Consider the following 25,541-nt stretch of genomic DNA (forward strand, 5'->3'; position numbering starts at 1 on the left):
TAAATAAATAAGATATTTTAAAAAAAAGAACATCTACTGACACCAGGATATCAAGTTTTAGGCCTACTCAAAAGTCTCCAGCCAATGGGATGTTAACTGTAGTCTTCCTGAGATTGTAACTTCAATGTTAGTTAGGGGAAATGACTTCAATTTGCCAAAAATGATGCTTGTTCCTTTAATACATGGTTAAATTCTTTGCAACTCCAGGAAGGTCCATAGTGCTTAAGGACCCTAGCCTTGGAGTAAACCTCTTGGGTTCAGGGAGCACCTGGGTGGCTCAGCAATTGAGCATCTGCCTTTGGCTCAGGTTGTAATCCTGGGGTCCCAGGATCAAGTCCCACATTGGGATCCCTGCAGGAAGCCTGTTTCTCCCTCTGCCTATGTCTCTGCCTCTCTGTGTGTCTGTCATGAATAAGTGAATAAAATATTTTTTATGGGGATCCCTGGGTGGCTCAGCGGTTTAGTGCCTGCCTTCGGCCCAGGGCGTGATCCTGGAGTCCCGGGATCGAGTCCCACATTGGGCTCCCTGCATGGAGCCTGCTTCTCCCTCTGTCTGTGTCGTGTTTGTGTCTGTGTCTGTCTGTCTGTCTCTGTGTGTGTGTGTGTGTCTCTCATGAATAAGTAAATAAAATCTTTAAAAAAAAACCCTCTTGGGTTCAAATCCTAGCTTCTGCCACTAGGGATATGACCTTGGACAACTCTGTTTACTTCTCTAGAAGTCAAGCACCTCATCTGTAAAATGGAGATAATAATAATTATTATCCTCAGGGTTGTAAAGGAGTCAGTGAATTGAGCACAGCACATAGTTCAAGTAAGCTCTCAATAAGTGTGAGCTACTGCTATTGCAGAGAGAGAGAAAAAAACTGTGTATCCTGGCCTTGGTCTCACAACTAGGAACAGAAAGAACAAGACATGATTTCTGATCTCAGAGCTGCTCAAAATCTAGTGGTAAAAAGTTTCTCAACTAGCAGAGGAAATAACCACAGTTCAGTTGGATAGATGTCATAATAGTGCAAAGTGAGCACACAGGAATATGAGGAAGGCTAAGTTTTGAATTATGAGGAGGTACTTAGAGAAGTAGTAAAGGGAAAGGGGACTTCCAAGCAGAGGGAATACCATGTTCAAAGAAAATCAGAGTCATGAAAGAGTACTATACATTTGGGGTATGTTTCAGTATGAGTGTACCAAAGGATTTTGAGAGGTGGAATGGTAAGGAGGCATGAGTAAAGAAGCAAGAAAGAGCTTTGGATACCAGAGTCACTAATTTGGACTTATCTTTAAGGCTATGAGAAGCCATTAGAAGGCTTCAATTAGGGAAGTGATTTGTGTTTTAGAAGTATCACTCTGGAAGCACTGTGAAGAAAGGATCAAAGGGCAACAATGTATTACAGACTATAGCAAAATTTATGTGAGAAATGCTGAGAGTAGTATTAGAAGACACAATGAGAAGTACATAGAATTTGGAATCAATAATTGATTGCATGTGGTCCATGACTGGATATGGAAATACAGGAGATGTTGCTATTATAGGAACATAAGTGATAGTGGATGTGTTGACAACTTAGTAAGCCTACATGTAAACAGGAAAAGAAAGTAGAGAAGAGACTTTCACTGAACCAAATCAATGAGGAGATGAAAGAGAAGAGGGAGAGGACAGATAGGCAGGAAATAGAGATATCAAGCTACAGAGACCTCAGTAAGATCAGAGAAGAGATATAGAAGAATGAGAGAGCAGAATGGCTAGGAGGTTGTGATCTGTGATATTTTAACGTATGTACTCAGAGGTAGAGTAGTTTCTGGTGAAGAATAAACCAGAATATGTCTGTGGGAGAGCGTGGCTAGTATGAGGTAGAGAAGTTCATGGAAATGAGAAGTCTAAATTGTTAAGTGGTTAATATGGATGTTTAAATCATCTGGGAGATGATGGGATGGTGTGGAGAGGAAGATCATGAGCCAGACTCCCAAGTCCTTGATAAGATAGAACAATTAGGAAGCCAATGGATGATAGCATGAAGAAACATAGATGACATAGCAAAATAGCATAAACCTCAAAAGAGGCAGATATTATTTGGCCTAGAAACAACGTGGGAGTGAGGAAGACCCATCTTTTTTCCAGCCCTAAGGTACAAGGTGTTTGGGAAAACAAAGCCTCCACTGGAAAGGACTTCAGGATAAGCTGTGACTTCAGGGTAACCTATATCCTTAGCAAATAACTGGGGTGCAGTTAAGGCCTAAAGATGAAGAGATCATTCAGAGACAGGTTGGAGTGAAAATGTCCTAGGTTCCCTGTTCTTTTCAATTGATGTATTTATCTATCCTCCTGCTAGGACTTCACTGTCTTAATCATTATAGCCTTATAATGATATTAGGCAAAGTAAAATCTTCTACCAAGTTCTTTAGAACTATCTTGATTATTCTTGGACCTTTGCTTTTCTATGCAAATTTTAAAGTTAGATTGATAAATTTCACAAAATAGAATCTATTAGAATTTTTACTGCATTTTCATTGAATTATCAATAAATTAGGAGAATATTGACATATTACAATATTGAATCTTTTAATCTATGAATATGGCATCCGTATTTATTTCAGGCCTATTTCATGTCTCCCATTGTCCATCATTTTCTCTATGAAGGTCTTACACATTTTATATTAGAGTTGTTCCTGAGTACTTTATATTTTTAATATCAAAATTTAATTTTTAATATCAAATTTTAATTTTTAATTTAATTTTTGAACTATTTTCTTTTTTTTTGCCAGCATCTAACATAAAGATTTTACTTTTTTGTTTTGTTTTGTTTTGTTATTTTTTTAATAAATTTATTTTTTATTGGTGTTCAATTTGCCAACATATAGAATAACACCCAAGGCTCATCCCATCAAGTGCCCCCCCCTCAGTGCCCGTCACCCAGTCACCCCCACCCCCCGCCCACCTCCCTTTCTACCACCCCTAGTTCGTTTCCCAGAGTTAGGAGTCTCTCATGTTCTGTCTCCCTTTCTGATATTTCCCACTCATTTTTTCTCCTTTCCTGAACTATTTTCTTGAGTTGATATTCCTGTCTTTTTTCTAACTTCTTGGTAGGAAATACTTAGCTCATGAATTGTCAAACTTTCTTCTCTCACTTGATTACTACTTTACATCCCTAAACTTTTGCTTTTTGGTACTTTCATTGGTTTTCAGTTCAAATTATTTTCAAACTCCTATTATGATTTCTCCTTTTATCTATGAGTTAAATTGACAATTTTCAAAATATGGGGATTTTTCTAGTTAGCATTTACTACTGATGTCTAGCTTAATTCCAATGTGGCTAGAGAACATACTCTGTATGGTTTCAATTCTTTGAAATTTGTCAAGACTTGCCTTCTGGACATAATATAGTCAATTTTTGTAAATGTTACACATGTGCTGGGAAAAATTACACTCTCCAGTAGATATAGGCATAGATGTAGATGTAGGTATAGATACAGGAATAGGTATGGAAATAGATATACAGATATGGGTGCATATAGATACATGTCTCCATTAGGTCAAGTTTATTAAATTTTTTCCCAGTTTGCCTATATACTTATTGGTTTTTGTTATGCTTGTTCTATCAATTATGGAAAAATGTGTTAAAATATGCAACTACCATTGCTCATTTCTTCTAATAATTATGTCAATTTTTACTCTTGTATTTTTAGTCCACAGTCCTCCATTTACAATGTTTTAATATATGATTTTTGACTTTACAATGGTGTGAAAGCAGTATGCATTCAGTAGAAACTGCACTTCAAACCTTGAATTTTTATCTTTTCTCCAGTTAGTGGTATGTAGTATGATACTTATGATGCTGGGCAGCATCATCGAGTTAAAACTTCCAGTCAGCCACACAATCATGAGGGTAAACAATGATACACTTTAAAACCATTCTGTACCCATATAACCATTCTATTTTTCACTTTCAATACATTTAATTGTATTTAATAAATCATATGAGATATTCAGTAGCTTATTATAAAATAGGTTTTGTGTTAGATGATTTTTCCAATTGTAGGCTAATGTAAGCATTTTGAGCATGTTTAAAGTAGGCCAGGCTAAGCTATGATGTTCAGTATGTTAGCTGTAGTAAATGCACTTTCAACATAGAATATTTTCAACTTATAATGGCTATATCAGGACACAACCCCATCATAAATTGAGGAAGACCTGTACATCATTAGGTGTACAACAGATTTTCAGACTATTGGGAGAAAAGGATATAAAAATAGTGATTCAAAGGGGAACATACTACCCTGATGTTTGTAGCAGCATTATCCACAATAGCAAAATTATGGAAAGAGCCCTAATGTCTATGGAATGATGAATGGACAAAGAATATGTGAGATATATATACATATATATTACTCAGCCATCAAAAAAAAGAATGAAATCTTGCCATTTACAATGACATGGATGGAGCTACAGTGTATTATACTAAGCAAAATACATCAGTCAGAGAGACAATACCATATGATTTCACTCATATGTGTAATTTAAGAAACAAAACAGGTGAACATAGGTGAAGGGAAAAAAGAGAGAGAGGGAAGCAAACCATGAGAGACTCTTAACTGTAGAGAATAAACTGAGGATTGCTGGAGGGAGGTGGCTGAGGAAATGACTAAATCAGTGAGAGGTATTGTGATGAGCACCGTGTGTTATATGTAAGGCATGAATCACTAAATTCTACTCCTGAAACCAATATTACACTATATGTTAACTAAATCAAATTTAAGTAAAATTTTGAAACAAAAATTTTTTAAAGACTGTGGGGAAAAACATACATTAACAACTATAACTGAATATTTTAACCTATGACTCTCAGAAACTGAAGGTTCAAACAAACAAAATAAGCAGCAATATCAAAGATGCAATAATAAATTTGAGCTAATAGATAAAATAAAACTCTACATACATGCAACAAAAAGAGAATACCAATTCTTTTGATGAACATTATTCACTTACAGAAATAAAATATGAATTAGAAAAAAGGAAGCCTCAAAGGACTCCAGAGGATTAATGTCATAAAACTATGTTCTTTGATCATAATGCTTATGCAGAAGTTCATAATACAGATATCATTAAAAATCCAAGATTTTTAAATACTCAGCCATCAAAAAGAATGAAATTTTTCCATTTGCAATGACATGGATGGAGAGCTAGAGAGTATTATGCTATGCAAAATAAATCAGTCAGAGAAAGACAAATATATGATTTACTCATATGTGGAATTTAGGAAACAAAATAGATGAACATATGGGGGGGAAGAGAGAGGGAAACAAACATAAGAGACTCTTAATGATAGAGAACAAACTGAGGGTTGATGGAGGGAGGTGGGTGGGGGATGGGCTAGACAGAAGATGGGTATTAGGGAGGGCACTTGTTATGATGAGCCCTGGGTATCATATGTAAGTGGTGAACTACTGGGTTCTATTCCTGACACCAATATTGCACTGTATGTTAACTAACTAGAATTTAAATAAAAATTTGAAAGAAAAAAAATTTAAGATGTTTGGAAACAAAATAGCACATTGCTAACTAATCCTTAAATTGAAAGAAATCAATAAATATTTAGAAATGAATAAAAACATTCTATGTTAGTATCCCGTAACATTTTAAATATGCTTACCCCACGATCCAGCAATACCACTATTAGGCAAATTCCATTAGCCTAGAGAATCCCATGCATGCATGCCCTCAGAGACATGGCCCAGAAGGCCCAGAGTGGCAATACTTGTAACAGTCCTAAACTGGACACAATCCAAATATCAAAAGAAGCCAAGCAACTATACGAATTGCAGTATATCTATAAATGCAATATCATTCAAAAAAGAAAATGAACACAATATGCCACATGTAACAAACTGGATTAATCTTATAAACAAAAATATTGAGTCAAAGAAGCCAGACATACAAGAATATATACTTGTATGAGGCCATTTTTATAAAGTTAAAGGCAGGCATGCATAGATTATAAAACTAATACATAATAACTAGGGAGCTCGTGTTGGAAATGAGCAGGAGGGGATTCTGGAGTTTTGGTCATGTTTTCTTTGACTCAGGTAGTGCTTACATGTATATCCATAAATATAATTATATTTTATGCACTTTTCTGTAGATGTGTTATAATTCACAAAAATAGCTTAAATATTGTATAGCACTGTATGTAATACTCTCATAGCTGAGTCATTTTACTGAGTTAAAGTTGGGAAACAACATGTTCCTACATGCATTAGAGTATGTTCTGGATGTGTATGTGTGTTTTGGTGGCAATGGAAATAGTCGAGTAGGATATAGTATGTGACATATCATTTTAAAATTTGTCTGACAAAATGGTCTAAGAGGATTCTGCTGGTTTCTGATTGACCATACCTTTTAAAGAAACGCCTTTTAAAGAACTATGATCCATGATGAAAAATCCATTTCAGAACTTTACACCTAACAGATTAGCTATGGCCAATACCAGTGGCTTTCAATACTGAGGGCACACAAATTCCTTTATGGGAAGATTGTTAAATTGCAGAATCTTTGGAGCCATTCTTAGAGGAGGTTAGGGCAGGTAGAAGAGATCTTCATTTTGAATAAATACATCTTGAGATTCTAATGCAGGTGACCCAGGGACATGGGAAATCAACACTGCAGAATCTGCTATTTCCCTCCATTCTGGCTGCATGAATAAAAAATGTCTGATCAATTCAGTCCCAAACGAAATTTGTTAGTATGAACAAAAGCACCAAGACAGTGGAATGTTGCATTGTTAGAGGGAATTGGTCACAGCCAGTCAGTGACCCCAGAAGTACTCTCCCCGTGCAAACTCACCTTGAAAGCCTCTATCATGTCCAAGCCAGAGAGAGAAGGATGAGAGGCTGGAGACTGATATAAGCAGCTGGAAGTTTGGGGGCAGGAAATTGAAGGAATTCCCATTTAGAGTTTGGAGTTTTCTGTTTTCTCCATGAAAATGAAGGGTAAATTTATCTTCTATGGGAGAGAATGCTTACAGAGCATGTAGAAGATAAAAATAATTGTAGGGGGGTAGATGAGATAGAGAAACAGAGTAGGAATACTAAACAATGTTGAAGATCCATATGAAACTACTGCTGATTGTGAATTTATAGTGATATAGTCAGTGTGACAGTTGCTAGCAGCAATAAGCAAACAAGCTTTGGCCACCTGAGGCCCTGGACAGAGGTGAGAGAACACCTGTGGTCCTGAACAGTTTCATTGATACCTGTTTTCTTAGTCGCCTAGCAGCTGTTGGTAATAGAGGCTGAGAGGTTGGGCATTGAATTCTTCCCTAGTTCCAAAGCACTTCAGGGCTTCCTGTTCACTGATGGCATAGTTTCTGATTCTCAGTTTTCCTAGCCCATTCCTTCTCCAGAGCACCCACCCTATCTGAATCCTACAGGTCAATCTTCTAGTTAGCTCTCTAGCTCTCATTGGACAGTATATTGTCTACCCTTCTTTTTTGCAGGTAAAGTCTGTGGCTTTTCCCTTTCTTAGATCCATCCCAGAATGCCTAGTGCTAGACTGAATAAATAGCAGAGAATTTCAAAGTGTTTTTTGTTACTCCTCAAAATGACACGAACCCCAACACCCTGTTTTATTACTCCTCAGATGACCAAACCAGACCAAGCACATGCTTTTATAGAAGAAAATCCCAAACAAGCTGCACAGCAGGTCATGAACAAGCCTTCTAATTGGATATCAATGATGTAATGACACTTATTACAGACACAGGTCTGGTTGTTCTTCACACTGCTTGCATATATAATTTCTATTTCACAATTGCAAAAATATTCTTCAGAAATCACCACCTTTCTCAGGTGATTTGAGTTTTCAGTCCTCGGTGTTTTGTCTTCTGACACTCCCTAAACATCCCAGCTGTGCTCAGAAATGCCTTGTGTCTTCTATTTCTTTTTCCTCCTCCTGAATTCCTAGTGATTCTCTCAGTGTGTATGGGTCACTGCTTTTCCCTCAGATTCACTAAGTTATCATGTAACTTGTATTCCAGTGAAAAGAGACAGATGAAGAGAAGGTAGAATGATCTCAGTGAGTGATGCATGTTCTGAACAATATCAAGGGAGCAATATCATAGAAGGTGAAGTTGGACTAATCTTAGGTTACAAGTTGCTGACTGGCATGAAGTGAAACGTCTACCCATGCACCTATCTGGAAGAGTATTCCAGGTAGAGGGATCAGCAAATGCCAGGCCAAGAAGGCAATTAAAGCTTCAGTAAAGTGAGCCAGGGGAGAATGGAAGGAAGTTAGGAGTTTGAATTTTGTTGCAAGTGGTATAGGAAGCCATTGGCAGGTTTTGAGCAACAAAGTTATAGGATCTGGTTTCTATTTTATAAACATTTCCTTTAGCTTCTGTGTAGAGAGTAGAATGTAGAGTTATGTTACAGATAACAGAACCACTTTCACCCATTTAAACAGAAAGGATTTCGTATTAGATGCTTACAAAGGTGCTGTAAGAACCAAAATAACATACTCTAGCTGAAATTTCCAGAACCATGTACCATAATAACATCAAATGATTGGTAGCTGGAGATTCAGGAAGACACCAGCCCACAGCTGCCTCCAGGACCACACCTTCTCTGCTGAGATTATATAAATTTTGGCTCCAAGATCACACAGCTTAATTCTCTATCTAAATAAAGTGGACAGGGCAACCCGGGTGGCTCAGCAGTTTAGCACTGCCTTTAGCCCAGGGTGTGATCCTAGAGACCCAGGATCGAGTCCCACATTGGGCTCCCTGCATGGAGCCTGCTTCTCCCTCTGCCTGTGTCTCTGCCTCTTTCTCTCTGTGTGTCTCTCATGAATAAATAAATAAAATCTTTAAAATGAATGAATGAATGAATAAATAAATAAATAAATAAATAAATAAATAAATAAAGTGGACACCCCATGACCTGCCTTTTGATGCCCACAAAACTAGGAACCACACCTTGGGACATCTATTACTGCTCATGCAGAAAAAGCAAAATCTTCCAAGACCATGCTTGCTAGCAAAAACCAGAAATTGTGGGCAGCCCGGGCTCAGTGGTTTAGCACCGCCTTCGGCCTAGGGCCTGATCCTGGAGACCTGGGATCGAGTTCCACATCAGGATCCCTGCATGGTGCCTGCTTCTCCTTCTGCCTGTGTCTCTGCCTCTCTGTCTCTCTCTCTTTCTCTCTCTCTCTCTCTCTGTCTCTCATGAATAAATAATCTTTAAAAAATTGCAGAAGAATTGAAATAAAAGAAAAGAAATTGCAGAAGCAAAAGCATGAATCCTTTTCCACTCACTTTTTCAAATTACATGCAGATCCATCTGCCTGGCAGAGGCAAGGCTACCTGTGGAATCCAGACCAAGAGAAACTTCTGGGTATATAATCTTAGCCTTCCAACCTCTGTCATTTAGTAAGGTATGCCAAAACTGAGGTTGGAATGAGGTCAAATGAGCTAATACATGATATTTATGACAGAAGATAATATCAGAAGTTGGGAAGTTGGTTAGAGGCTATTATAGTACTCCACCTCAAAATTTGGACCATTGTGTTTTCATTTTCATTTCTCCTCATGTATTTTTAAAATTCCTCTTATATTTCTTCTTGGACCCATTGATTGTTATTAGCATGTTTAGCCTTCATATGAGCCTCCTCCTCTGTGCTCCCTGTAGTTTTTTCTTGCAGTTGATTTCTGATTTTGTACCATTATGGTTGGAAAAGACAAATTTATTGAGATTTATTTGTGGCCTAACATGATCTATCTTGAAGAATGTTCCATGTGCACTTGAAAAGAATGTATACTCTGCTAGTTTTGGATGGAATGTTCTATATATTTAATCTGTTAGGTCCATCTGGTCTAATGCATTGTTCAAAGCCACCATCTCATTATTGATTTTGTGTCTGGATGAGCTATGCATTGAAGTAAGTGGGATGTAAAATTCCCCTGTTATTATTATATTATTGTTAATTTTTCTCCTTTTATATCTGTTAACATTTGCTTTATGTTTTATGTGCTCCAATGTTGGGTGCATAGATATATCCTCTATATATACCATTTATATCCTCTCTATATATCTATATATTGATATATCCTCTTTCCATAATTTGGCTATTATTAATAATGCTGCTATAAACATTGGGGTGCATGTTGCTGGGTCATAGATACCGTATGTCTTTTGCTTGGAATGTTATTTACATCCCATTTACATGTAAAGTAATTATTGATAGGTACATAGTTATTTCCATTTTGTTAATTGTTGTCTGGATATTTCTCTATTCCATTCTTCTTCTCTTGCTCTCTTCCCTTGTTTGATTGTTTTCTTTAGTATTATGCTTAAATTCCTTTCTCTTTATTTTTTGTCTATCTGTTAGAGGTTTCTGATTTGTGGTTAACCTTGGATTCATATATAACATCTTATTTGTATAGCAGTCTATATTAAGTTGGTGTTAGCTTAAGTGTGAATACATTCTAAAAGCACTACATTTTTACTCTCACCACCACACTTTATGTACATGATATTTTTTGCATCTTTTTATTTTGTGTATTCCTTGACTAATTTTCATAGATATAATTGATTTTACTATTTTGTGATTTAATCTCCATACTGGTTTTATAAGTAGTTAATCTTCTACCTTTGTTATATGTTTGCTTTTACCTGTAAAATTTTTCCTTTCATAATTTTTTTACTTCTAATTATGGTTTTTTCTTTCCACTTAAAGAATTCCCTTTTGCATCTTGTTAGGCTGATTTAGTGGTGATGAACTCCTTTAACTTTTGTTTGTCTGAGAACTCTTTTTTTCCTTCTATTCTGAATGATAACCTCACTGGGTAGTATACTCCCGGTTGTAGGATTTTTCCTTTCAACATTTTGAATATATCATGCCACTCTCTCTTAGCCATCAAAGTTTCTGCTGAAAAGTCAGCCCACAGTCTTATAGAGTTTCCCTTGTATGTAACTTTTCCCTTACTGCTTTTATAAGTCTTTCTCTATCATTACTCTTTGCCATTTTAAGTATGCTTCTTGGTGTGGACCTCCTTGGGTTCATCTTGTTAGGGACTCTCTGTGCTCCCTGCATGTGGATGTCTGTATCCTTCCCCAGATTAAGAAAGCTTTCAGCTATTATTTCTTCAAATAAGTTTTCTGCTCCCTTCACTCTCCTCCTTCTGGAATCCTTATAATGCAAATGTTGTTATGCTTGATGATGTCACACTTGATGATGCCTCTTAATCTATTTTCACTTTGTATTATTCTTTTTTGCTGTTCAGGTTGGTTGCTTTCCATTATCCTGTCTTCCAGATTGTTGATCTATTTTTCTGCATCCTCTAATCTATTACTGATTCTCTGTAGCATGTTTTTCATTTCAGTTATTAATTTCTTCAGTTCTGACTGGATATTTTTTATATTTTCTATCTCTTTGTTGAAGGTCTCACTGACTTCATTCACTCTTTTCTAGTGTGTATCTTTATGGCCATTACTTTGAATTCTTTATCAGGCATATTGCTTATCTCCATTTCATTTATTTAGATCCTTTACTGTGATTTTTGTCTTCTTCTTTCATTTGGGACATATTCCTCTGTCTCCTCATTTTGTCTAACTCTGTTAATTTCTATGTATTCGGTAGGTCAGCTACATTTTCTGGTCTTGAAAGTAGTGGCCTTACATGGAAGAGGTCCTTGGTGCCCTATAGTGCAATCCCTCTTGGACACCAGATCCAGGACCTCAAGGGGTATCCCTATGTGGGTTATGTGTGCCCTCCTGTCATGGCAGAGTCACCATTGCCTTCAGCTCAGCCAAAATTTGGCTCAGCTCAGCCAAAATGACCCATTTTGTCTGCTTTGGGCTCACTGGGCAGGGTTTGTTCCCCATGCTGTTGAGAGGCCTGGCTGTGGCTACTGCAGGTGCATTGGTGGGTGGGGCTGGCAGTCAGGCCACAATTGGAGGCACACCAAAGGACAAAGAAGTCTCCTGAGAAGATGATTATAATTTGGACCAGAGTGGAAAAGGGTAAAGGTTTTGAAAAATGGTTGGATTTAATGTTTTACTCTGAAGATAGGACTTGTTTATAGATTGGGTCAGGGTTGATAAAAATATATAAAAGAGTAAACATTGGGATCCCTGGGTGGCGCAGCGGTTTGGTGCCTGCCTTTGGCCCAGGGCGCGATCCTGGAGACCCAGGATCGAGTCCCACGTCGGGCTCCCGGTGCATGGAGCCTGCTTCTCCCTCTGCCTGTGTCTCTGCCTCTCTCTCTCTCTGTAACTATCATAAATAAATAAAAAAATATTAAAAAAAAAAAAAAGAGTAAACATTAAGAGTTCCAACCACTCCTGTCCCAGCCACCCTTGAGGATTTTTCCTGAACTATTAAGCCTGATTTAGGAGACCTTCTTTTAAAAAAAATATTTTATTCATTTATTCATTTATTCATGAGAGACAGAGAGAGAGGCAGTGGAAGAAGCAGGCTTCGTGCAGGGAACCCAATGTGAGACTCGATCCCAGGACTCCAGGATCATGTCCTGGGCCGAAGGCAGGCGCTCAACCGCTGAGCCACCCAGGCGTCCCAGGAGACCTTCTTATGCATATCACAGCATCACCCTGTATTGGAATCTCTTATTTTATCATCTATATTTATATAAAATTTTCCCTTTCCCAGGAGCAAAGCACTGTGCATAGCACAGTGACTAGAACATCATGTCATCTTAATAAACTCATTCTAAGAATGGATGAAAAAGATGACCAAACTAATTCCTAGAAATGCACAAACTACCAAAACCGATTCAAGAATAAATAGAAAATCTAAATAGACCTGCAACAAGTAAAGAGATTGAATCAGTAATTAAATATCTCAACAACAACAACAAAAAAGCCCAGGACCAACTGGCTTGATTGGGGAATTCTACCATTCATTTAAAAAATTAACACTAATCACTCTTAAACTCTTCCAGAAAATAGAAAAGTAGGAAGTATTTTCTAACTTATTCTATGATGTCAGAATTACCCTGATACCAATGCCAGACAAGAAAAGAAAACCACAGGCCACTATCCTTTATGAACATAGATGCAAAAATCTTCAGCAAAATACTAGCAAACTGAATCCAGCAGCATATTTTTTAAAAAGTGTATCTCATGACCATGTGGAATTTATCGCAGGAATTCAAGGGTGCTGATTGTTGAATAAGTTAAGTATAGATTTACCATATGACCCAGGACTTCCACTTCTCAATATATGCCCTAGAGAATTGAAAACAAATGTTTTTACAAGGTGTATATATACAAGGTGAAGCACTTTCTACACTAACCAAATGGTGGACACCACCAAATGTTCATCAACTGATGAATGGATAAACAAAATAGAGTATATCTATACAATGGAATATTATTCAGCCTTGAAAATGAGTCAAATATTGTTCTATACTACAACATGGATAAGCCTTGAAAACATACAAAGGAAGCTCATCACAAAAAGTCACGTGCTGTATGATTATATTTATATGAAATGTCCAGAATGACAGATGCGTAGATTCAGAATGCAGTTTAGTGATTGATAGGGCTGGGGGGAAGAAGGGATAATGGGTAATGACTGTTAATGGTTATGGGGTCTCTTCAGAAGCGATGTAAATGTTTCATAACTAGATAGATGGATGATCACACAAAAATGTGAACATACTAAAATCCATTTAATTGTACACTTTAAAAGAGTGGGTTGTGCAGTATGTCAGTTATATTTTAATAAAACTGCTATTTTAAAAAGAAAGAAAGAAAAGAATGGATGAAAGGATACCCCTATTCAGTGGCCTGGTGAATCTCTCTTTTAAGGGGTCTATATGACTTCTCCTTCATTGCCTGTGTTGCCGAATGGGGCTACATCTGTCAGCATGCATTGTAAAATCCTTTGGGTAGTCAGAAACTGGAATTCAACTCCAAGTGAGAAACCTGGGATCAGGTTTACTTGAGCCAAAAACACTATGTTGAGTGGAATTTCCCCTTTTCTTCCCAGAGGAGTATATGGTTTCTTTAACACTATACTTCATTATGCCAAACCAGAAACATGAAGAAATTCTGTATTTTGGCCTTGTGCATCATTGTGATACAGAGCAATGTCCACATATATGAGATGAAGCTTCTGACATCAAGATACAAATGCCAAACCCACTGCTATAGAAACTGCCCTGAAAGTACTTCTAGAAAGTAAAGTGGAAGCATCAATTAGTCAAACATGGACTAGAGTTTTGAGCACAATTGTATTTGAAACATCTAAATTGTACAATGACAGTAAAACACTGAGTGAAATCAGAAATTCCAGTGTAAGGTGATAATTCTCATGTGACTGAGGTTTTTGACAACCCTACTGGATACACCAGCAACTGTGTTCCAGGTCACACAATGAAAGCCTATCATGAGTGATCAGCTGTTTCATAAATTGCCGCATCTAAATTAAAAAGGTAAATTAGTAGTTTAAAAAATGAAGTGTGATTTCTTCATTCACAAGCATAGCAATTTATTATTTGAGGTTCTAAACTCTTCCTGCAGTCTGGTATATGAAGGAAAAGGCCTTTTATTATCTCCTGAACTCCAGGAGCTTTAGACTGTGGAAGACACATTGGGAACATAACAGGAGCTGACTCCTCTGATCTGTGTTCTGCAACCCTTCTATACATCTGCTTCTGCTCCTTATCAAAGTCACACAGATCATCTTAAAAACTATGAATAAGGTCAGCCTGCTCCCAATGACCAACCCTTTTTTTCCTTCCTTTCATCCCACTTGTCCTACTGGTTGGCCAACAAATGGCTAGCTAATTCCAGAAGATCTTACATGGCTTGTGCCTTAAACATGTGCTCTGCAATGTTTTTAGATATTTTCCACCCATTAATTCATTTTACCTATGAGAAAGTCCTATTATCTCACTTTAGAGATGAGGAAACTGAGGCACAGAGAAGCTAAGTAACTTACTTAAGGTCACACAGCTAGTGAGTGTCAGAGCAGGGATTCAAACCCAGCAGTCTGGCTTCAGAGCCCAAGATATGGCCTCCATCATATCCTTTGTACTCCTTGCTGAAAAAAAGAGTACTGGCTTACAGGGCTGTTGTGCGAACTAAATTATTATCATTAGTCCTCTGGAGTAGGGTAGCTTTTTTTCTGTCAAGTGGGCTGGGATTGGGAGTACATTTAGCAAATTAAGTTCCAGACATACTTTAGAACAGGAATTTCCATTTATTTCAATAAACCTAAGTGAACATAAAGTAAAGTTCTGCATAAACATAGTTCCATAATAATGCATTTCATTGGAAAGAAGCTCTCTTAACATATTTACATTTAATGGAACACAAGAAGGGTCACTTTGACTTTATTTCCAAAGCTGACTCCTAAGTACCATCTACAGATTCACAGAAAAGCTTTCATGGACCTAATAACTTGTGGAATGAGGTTACGCACTTGAGTATGTGCACACCCTGTTCTGAAAGCTTTTTGTCCTGCTCTAGTGGTATTGATGTTAGCAAGCATACCTTGGTGGTTGTTCATCCACTAAGACATGTTGGCTCTTCATGCTCCATCTCAACTTAATAGGCTCTACATGGTAGAAACAAGTCTAGAGGAACCAATTCACTATAATGGGCAATGTTCCCATAAACAACATCAGGAACATGAGAGCCATCAGAAGAACTGAAGTGGATTCCTGTCATCTTGTTTTATGGAAACTCATGCCACCAAAATAAATGCTATACTCACCTCTGGCATCTATGTTCTATAAATTCAAGGGATTAAATGAGTGCAATATGTCCACATTCTAAAGAACAAACTAGAGAATGGCTCAATTCTTAAAAATGCCATAATCCCCAAGAACAAACCAAAAGGCTTAAGCCAGTCAAGCTCAAAAGCTGAGAAATAAATCAAATAAATAGTTTAAGTAACCTTTCCCTTGGGTTTGGCATTTCTAAGAGAGAGAAAGGGGTGCTGGGGGAGCAAATGTGGCTCCTTGTTGATTAATTAGGAATGCTTACACAACTTTCAGTAGGATCCATCATTTATAGCCTGTTGTTTTTTCACTCAGATTCCTACATTGTCAATTAGTACCTAAAATGCTTATGTAATTTGTGCTTTTAAGATGTCAGGTGTTAAAATTACTTTTCAGTACACCCACACAAATTATGATTGGGTTTATTTGTTAAATGAAGTAAGAATTCAGGAGAGAAATCATGGTGGGCAAAAAGAATCTGCTTTTAAAATGAAAAGAGATATTCAGGGAATGTAGCTAATGATGAGAGAAATGAAGCTTACAGGCTTTTAAGGGAAATAAGCCATGCACACACAGAGCTCTAATAAAAGACACTACATGATCAGGGCATGCAGTCAGAGCCCTCACAGATGGCTTTGGAGAGAAGGGTATATAAACTCGGGTTTAAAAAATAGATTGGATTTGGGCAGATGGAGGTAGCAAACTGCATATCCACCAAAAGGAGGTTGCTTAAGGAAAGGTCAGTAGCCCCTTTGGATGAGAGCTGGGTACGCATGACAGGAAGGAGCGGGAGGAGAGAGCTAGAAGGGTAGGTTGGAATCAGATGGTAAATAGTTTAAATGTAGAATGAATTCAAGAGCAATGTAACACCAAAGGGAAAACCAATTAGAAGACTATTGCAAGAGTCCAAGTCAAGCATGAAGGCCACAAATGGGGGAATGAGAGCAGAGGTGTGAGGAGGACATGGTGAGGAGAAGCATCATGGAGATAGATAGCTTCATAGTCAAGTTGAAAAAGATATGGTGAACCACACAGAAAAGCCAAGATAATCAAGAAACAATCTCCCTGAACCAGCTCCTAAAACCTTCTCACAAAACAGGAGTCAATTATGATAAAACTGCAGAAGAGAAAATGAAAGATTAGTATGGAAAGCCCCAGATGTTAGAGTCAAGGGGTCAAATGAACATGCAGTCACTTTAGAGACTTGTTTGATTATTGGAAGAAAATGTAATGCTAAGACAATATGCCAGGTGTGTAGCAGCAAGCACACTTGGCAATATACTCTCAAGTTTGAGACACAATTCCAGTGCCTCCTGAACAGTGCTGCATATTCACAGGCCCTTGGATGACACATACTCTCACCTCCAGGCCAGTTTCTCCAAAAAGACCCCATCTGGGCATGAGCACTCTATTATTAGCAGAGTGGTCTCAGTAACTTCCTTTGTGTCTGCATTTCTATTGCTTGGGATTCTTAGAATTATAAAACTCAAGACTGGAAAGGACCTCAATTCTCAGCTCACCCAACCATTGATATTCTCTCCATAATATTCTCACAAAGTGGTCATGTAGTCTGTCCTTGAACATCTCCAGTGATGGGGAACTCATTCCATCTTTTGCTTGTCCTAAATATTTTTTCTCTTTTATCTACCCTTCCATAACAATTATTGTGTCAGTCACTACTCTAGGCACTTTACCATCTTGATCTCCATTAACCCCCACTTAATCCTCAAATGTTACAGAAGAAGAAAATGAGAATCTGATAGAGAAAATGACTTGTCCAAGGTCATGCAGACGGTGAGTGGCAGAGCTGGGATTTGAGCCTCTAACTCTAACTCTGAGACTTCCTCCATTAGAACTAAATCTAAGCCAAAATCTGTCTGCCTGTAAATCCTACCCACTGACAGAATTATAATATCCCTTCTCAGAAAGAGGATGTCCTCTTTGAGGTACAGTTAGAGACACAAATCTTCTGGATCCCTTTCATCAAAATGAAAGCCAAATAAAACCGTATTTCAAAGCCTGATTCCTCAACATGTGGTCCTTAGGCTTCTGCAATTCCACGTGTCAGTTTTGAACCTTCTAACCAATAAATATGATGGCCCCTTTCAAGCCCTCATCCTTCATGAGCTCCAACTTGGGGAGTTTTTCTCCTTTCTTCATTTCTAGGATACTTCATTCAACAGATGTCTCTTAAATACTAACTATAAGGCAGACTTTGGATTGGGTTCTAAGCAGCCACAAGATGAATTAGAAACATTCCCTTGAATGAAGGAGTTTTCCATCTCTGATGGAAGAAAGATGAGAAACAATAAGACAATACAGGAATAAAATGCTATTCTAGAAGACTGTTGAAGGTGCCCTTGGAACATGAAGGAGGAATCACTATCTCTGCTGGGCTGGTAGAGAAAAACTTCATAACAGCTGGGCTGAAGAATGAGTAGGAAGGCAGAGTACAGAGAAGGGATGGATATCATATATTCAAGTCAACATCATCACGTAGGCATTTAATAGTCAAAGCAAACTTGTGATGTTCAAAACCAAATCCTTGGCTTCCCTTGTACCTTTAAGACCTCTTCCCAGAGTCTTACACAGCTCTGTAAATGGTAAGTCCATTATCCCAATTGCTCAAGCCAAAACTCTTAGAGTCTTTTTTTATTCCCTCTTTCTTTCACATTTTACATCTAATCTGAGAGGAAATCCTTTTGGTTCTACCTCAAAAAGATATCCAGAATGTGTCATCACTTCCACTGCTCCTACCCTGGTCTGACCCCATCATCTGCTACCTGAGTTATCACAGTAGCTTCCCAATTGACCTCCCTGCTTCTGTACCTTCCACCCACAGCCTATTCTCTATACAGCAGTTAGAGTGATCCCTCTAAAACAGAAGTATGATCATGTCACTTCTGTGTGCAAAATCCACCATTGGCTTTCCAGCTCACTCCATGAAATCAAAGTTCTTACAATGGTTTACAAGACCCTACATGACCTGTCCTCCTTGTTACCATTCTGGCCTCATCTCCTATTCCTCTCCCCCTCACTCACTGTCTTCCAGCCTCACTGGCCTCCTTGTTCTTCTTGGAATACACAAAGCCTCCTTCCACCTTCAAGTCTTTCCCCTTACTGTTCCCTCTCCTAGTATCCTCTTTCCCCACACTTTCCTCTTTCAGGTCTTTTTGTTCAAGTGCTACCTTAAAAATTAGTCCTTCCCTGATCAAATTATTTTTAATGACATCCTCATCCCCCAACCACCACCACCACCACTCCACTCATCCAGCATTTTCTACTTCCCTTCTCTCATTTATTTTTCTGGTGCTCTTATTATCAAGCAGACAAAATATTTTACTCATTTCACTTGTGTGTTGTCTGCCTTCCCCTCCTAAAATGTGCATCAGGTTATAGGATGGCAGGGATTTTTTACTATTTTTTGTTTTTCCTACTATTATATCCCAGTTTTCAAACAAGTACCTGGCATATAATAGGTACTCAACAAATAACTGATAAATGAATATTGGAATGAAGAGATAGGAGGAAATGACATAGATGACTTCTATGTCACCACCAGATCACAACTGAATATCAATTCACAGAGATTAACAATAATCAAAAAGGACCATATTTGCAGGGGAGTAGAATGACCTTGGGATATTTTGGATTCAAGGAATCTATGAAACATACAAAAAGAATTGCCCATGGGCCTTTATAATAGTGTTATAAGTATTGGGAGGAGTGCAGGGCAAAGAATGTATTCATCAAGATAGGCTAGGTGTTACTGAAATAATAAAGTTCCCAAATTTCAATAATTTAGCATAACAAAGCTTGATTTCCAACTCATACAAGATCAGTTCCAAGTCATCAGCTCTCTCTTCACCTGAGAACTCAAGGCCTCGAGTCTCTCCATCTTTGACATCACCATCTCAACATCTGGTTTTTAGCATCACTAGGGCAAGGGAAGAGACAGCTAATGGATCATACAGTGACTCCTAAATGTTTGCATTTTATTATCTAGAACTAGTCACACAACCCAACCAACTGAAAGGGGGCTGTGGAAATGCAGGCAGTACCTGGAATATTTGGCGAGCACTACCGACTGTCTCAGAGATCATGGAGAAAACGGCTGTTTTTAGCAATTTGGGGAAGTATAAGAGTTGCCGACAGATGAAATATCTTATTATGAATTAGTGCTATTGCCACAAATGTAGATTATATTGAGATTGTAAGACTATCTAAAAGAAAATCTGCTCTGATTGAATATAACCTGAAAGAGGAGCAAAAAGAACACGGTAAGGACACATGCATGCAATAATTAGGAGCCAAAGGTTGTGGTGTGTGTGTGTGTGTGTGTGTGTGTGTGTGTGTGTTGGAAATCATGGAACTGTAAAGGAATTGAGGACTAGTGCAGGACTAGTGCGGGCCCTCTGACACCCAGAAGGGCTCTGAGAATCACTTTAAAAGAGGAGCCCTTCTCAATAGGGGCACCTCAGACAGCCCTGCAGTCTGCACCCTGCACAACTCCAGGAGCTAACCATCCACCATTTGTACAGGATCTCTGTTTCTCATCCCCTGAGAACAGGAGGAAAGGTGCCCCAAAGCCAGCCATCAGCAGCTCCTTTGCCAGGCAAAGCAGCTAGTGGCAGCTACAACTCCAGTGTGGAAGTAAGGGTCCACCCATTTGTACATTAAAACTTCTTCCTTCAGGGATCCCTGGGTGGCGCAGCGGTTTGGCGCCTGCCTTTGGCCCAGGGCGCGATCCTGGAGACCTGGGATCGAATCCCACGTCGGGCTTCCGGTGCATGGAGCCTGCTTCTCCCTCTGCCTCTCTCTCTCTCTCTCTCTCTCTGTGACTATTATATATAAATAAAAATTAAAAAAAAAAAAAAAACTTCTTCCTTCAGAAGATCTCTGCCCCCTGTGCTTATCTCACTCTGTTTCACTGAGCTTCTGAAGAAATTTTTTTGTAAATGTCAGCCTGACTTGCCTGGATTCAGGGAAACAATTAGATAAATAAAAAGGTTAGTCCACAATTAGACTAAGAGCTAAGGACCCCTGGTGGCGAGCAGCGGTAATTACAGCAGTCCTTCCAGATAGAGATTATGAGAAACCTGACGGGGTCGAGGAAGTGAGGTGAAGCACCAGGGCTAGGAAATTGGGATGGACAGGGATTCTCCTCTAATTTGTTCCACTAACAAGTAGGCATTATTACTACCACATATTTCAGATGATAGAGCTGAAATTCAGAGGCAGCGGCACATGCTTAGGTAGCTGTTGATGGGGTTTCAATCTACATCTTCAGATTTATAGTCAAATGTCCTTTTAGCACACTATCCTACCACCAGTTCCTGAGGAAAAAAAAGAGCGGAGCACTCTCGCTATTCCTTCCTTTCAATGCTAATGTGTCAGATATTAAAGCGCAGGTTTCTGCATAATTTGGGAGGGGGAAGCTCTAACGTACACAAATTGTGAGTGCCCAGCAAAAGTGAAGAGAAACCCTGAAAACTAGAATCAAAGTTCCAGAAACTCCTCTCTCAATGACATTTGGTCAAAAGTGGTGTTTATGTATTGCATGCTGCAAATGAAGTTGGGTTTACATCTCTGCTGTTGGACAACTTTCTGATTGACTTGGGTAGAGAGAAAACTTTCCAGCCCTCCAAATATTTTCTCTTGGAGAAACAGCTAAGAAAGAGGGACACAGAAGGCATATAAAAATGTCCTTCAAGTAGAAGAAATGCATGAAGGAGTTTGATCAACAACACCTGAAATTCCTCTTAGAAGACATTATAGACAGATATTTCCAATTTAGGTAGTTGTCAGGGAATTTCTGAGGTACAGGAGACCACAGAAACTCTGATGTTCCTATTTGACCATCTCTAACAGGCAGCCATTCAGTCAGTCTTTGTATGAAAAGCTCTAGTAACAAATCTCCTGATTTGTTAACTCTCTCAAAATACAGTCCATTGCATTTCTGTTTGTTACAAGTATAAAGTTCTGCAGGAATTTAAGTGAAGCCCAGCATTAGATATCCCGGTGTATGAGTTCACATGATCCAGCCTGGAGGGTGTATTAGGATACCCTAAAAAGCACAAAAGTATTTTATTTTATTAACCTTTCCTTAGAGTGAAAGTTTGGGAGAGAGCAAGCAAAAGAAAGATTCACTTTATCACACTTAGTCTTAGCCTTATATAAGCACATTTTTCAAGCCTCAGAAATCAGTGACAGCTAGCATTTCAGACCCATAGAGAACAGTTGCCTCTTTCACAGCCCATGAGATGAGAAGGACATAGGAAGATGGCCTTCCAAGCATGACAACTGGGAAGGACTCATTATGACATCTCTAGGAGTAGAATTGTTTTTATTTATCCTATGTAGGATCTATTGGGCTTCTTAAACTTGTGGATTCAAAGTTTTAGCCGTCATTTTCTTTCCCATTTCTCTTCTTTTCTCCTTCTGAGATTTCAACTAAATAAATGTTAGTCTTCTCACTATATTTTTTGTGTCTCTTATCCATCTTTTTCTTTCTTCCATATAATTTGTTTCCTCAAACAAAAATATGGACAATATCTTTTGGCCTATATTCCAATTCAATAATTCTCTCTTCAGTTGTGTTTTACCAGGGGACACTATCTGTCCAAAGCCACTCTAATTTAAGTTCAGGGTTTAAGGTTCCTGGGACCACCTCAGTGATGGATATCTAGGCTGCAATTCCTTGCAAGGGTTGGTTACTTCTGATTCACCGTTATATTGAAGGCTTATCAAATCTCCCACTTGTTTGGGCATTGAACTTCAACTTTTGTCCCTTTTGCTCATGAGGTCAACAAAACCAGAGCTAAGTTTCATAACACTCTTCTGATTAATTAAAGTCCCTCTGGGCAAAAATGGCTTCTAGTGCTTGACTTATCTCTCTGGATTCTTGTCTTCTTCTACATTTTAGCCTCGTTGCTTTATGGATCTTTTTTTTTTTCAGCTTTACTGAGATATTATTGACATGTAACATATGTCAATTTAAAGTGTAAAACATGATTTGATACACATAGATATTGTAAAATTATTACCACAATAAGATTAGTTAGCGTCCCTATTCCTTCACATAATTACCTTTCTTTGTGTGGTGGTAATGTTTAAGATCTTCCAAGTATATAATACATCATTGTTAATTATAGTCACCACGATGTACATTAGATCCCCAGAACTTATTCATCTTGTGGTTGGAAGTTTGTATCCTTTAGCCAAACTCTCCCCATTTCCCCCAAACCCAGCCCTTGGCAACCACCATTCTGCTATCTCTTTGAGTTCAGCTTTTTTAGATTCCACATGCGAGGGCATAAAATACTTGTTTTTCTCTGATTTATTTCATGTAGGATAATGCCCTCAAGGTCCATCCATGTTGTCCCAAATGACAAGATTTTCTTCTTTTTATGGTTGAATAATATTCCATTGTGTGTGTATGACATATCTACACATGATATATATATCACCTTTTCTTTATGCATTCATCGATTGATGAACATTTATATTGTTTCTATGCCTCAGCTATTATAAATGTTGCAATGAACATAAAAATACTGATATCTCTTTGAAATCCTGATTCTAATTTTCTTCTAATATATATCCAGAATCCAGATTATTAGATTATATGGTAGTTCTGTTTTTAAGTTTTTGAGGAAACTCCATACTGTTTTCCACAGTGGCTGCACCAATGTATATTCACACCAACAGTGCACAAAGGTTCTTTTTTCTCTATAGCCTCACCAATATTTGTTGTCTCTTGTCTTTTTGATGCTGCTATTCTAACAGGTGTAAGGTGAAACCTCATTGTAGTTTTGATTTGCATTTCCCTGATGATGAGTAATGTTGAGCATCTTATATGTGCCTTTTGGTCATCTATATCTCCTGGGAAAAGATTCAGTTAGTTCCTCTACCCATTTTCTAGTTGGCTTGTTTGTGGTTCTTTTTGGTTTTTATTTATTTATTCTTGGGGGGTGGGTTTGAGTTTTGTTTTGCTTTGTTTTGCTATTGAGTTGTATGAGTTCCTTATATATTTTGGATATTAACCCCTTATCAGATGTGTGGTTTGCAAATATTTTTCTCCTGTTCTGTAAGTTGACTTTTTATCTTGCTTATTGTTTCTTTTGTTGTGAAGAAACTTTTTAGTTTGATATAGTCCGACTTGTTTATTTTTGCTTTTGTTGCTTATAATTTTGGTGTCATATCCAAAAAATAGTTGCCAAGACCGATGCCAAAGAGCTTTTTCTCTGTGTTTTCTTCTGGTAGTTTTACAGTCTCAGGTATTACATTTAAGTTTTTAATTCATTTCAAGTTATCAGTGGTGTAAAATGGGGTACAGTATCATTTCTCTGCCTGTGGTTAATCCAGTTTTCCCAACACCATTTATTGAGGAAAGTATCCTTTTTCATTAAGTCTTCTTGGCTTTCTTGTCAAATATTAATTGGCCATATACGCAAGAGCTTTTCTTTAGGCTTTTAATTATGTTCCACTGGTCTATGTATCTATTCTTAATGCCAGTAATACTGTTTCAATTACTATAGCTTTGTACTAAAGTTTAAAAATCAGGAATTATGATGCCTCCAGCTTTGTTCTTCTTTGTTAAGATTGTTTTAGCTATTTGGGGTCTTTTGTGGTTCTGTATGAATGTCAGTATTGTTCTATTTCTGTGAAAAATGCCATTGGAATTTTGATAAGCCTCATTATTTTAAGTTTTTTCTTCCCTTATTTCATCCAGTTTATTTACTTGTCTCCATTGGAACAGTCAGTCCAAATTACCTAAACTGAATTACAAGAAGCAGAAACATACAATACTCTCCTGTTTTCATCACCCTCAATTTCTCTTTATTTCAGTTCCTCCTTTACAAAGTAACCAGTGATTATTCCAAGATACCACTCCGGTTGAGTCATTCCCTTGCACAAACGCTTCAAAAGTTTAATGTTGATTCTAAAATCAAATTTCTTGTTTTGTACAATTAGGTCCAACTCTCTCTTTCTTGCCTCATTTATTTACTGTACACTGAGTGGGCAGTGCTCACTAGGGCAGGTGCAGCCTAATCTCTTGCCTTTTATCTCTTTTGCCTCTTGTCTTACTCCAAACTTGCCCTACACTCCAGTCAAACTGGAAAATTCACTGTCATGTAGCAGACTTGGGTCCAGAACACAGATGGTTTAATTTCCATTCCAGGTCAGTGCTCTTTCTCCTATGATCTCATATTCAGGTTAAGTCCATTCAATTTGGATATTTATGGATATTCTAATAAATTAAATACACAAAAGCTCAACAAGTAAACATTATGTGGCATTTTTGTATTTCTTGTTGCTTTTCAGGTTATTTGTCCTGTGAGTCAGAAATTTCAACCAAGGGGTGCCAGGGTGGCTCTATCGGTTAAGTGTCAGACTCTTGGTTTCAGCTCGGGTTATAATCGCAGGGTCATGAGATGAGCTTCACCTGGGGCTCCGCACTCAGCTGTGGAGTCTGCTTGAGATTCTCTTTCTCCCTCACCATCTCCCTCTCCTTCCCCCTTTGACCCTGCCCCCCCTTCATGTGTACTGGGCATGCTCTAGCACTCTCTTGCTCGCGCTCTCTCTCTCTCTCTTAAATACATACATACATATATACATACATACAATCTTTACAAAAAAAGAAATTTCAACCAAGCATTACTGCTAGGGAGAGCAAAAGCAGGAGGAAGCCCCCCTGGGATGTAAGGTCTGGAAGTGAATTCATTATCACCATCATCATCGTCATCAACTTTTTGTCACTCTTCATAGTCACAGGGGAACCTAGGAATGAAACTTTAAGCT

At 38.1% G+C, this 25,541-nt stretch overlaps 1 protein-coding gene across 1 annotated transcript in view; it reads left to right on the forward strand.

The window, feature by feature from the left end:
* The window catches only part of LOC119868539 (melanoma-associated antigen 9-like), a 778,808-nt gene that overhangs the window by 700,579 nt on the left and 52,688 nt on the right, over positions 1-25,541 (forward strand). The window lies entirely within an intron of this gene.

Source organism: Canis lupus, chromosome X (assembly GCF_011100685.1).
Source record: "Canis lupus familiaris isolate Mischka breed German Shepherd chromosome X, alternate assembly UU_Cfam_GSD_1.0, whole genome shotgun sequence".
Classification (NCBI taxonomy): Eukaryota; Metazoa; Chordata; class Mammalia; order Carnivora; family Canidae; genus Canis; species Canis lupus.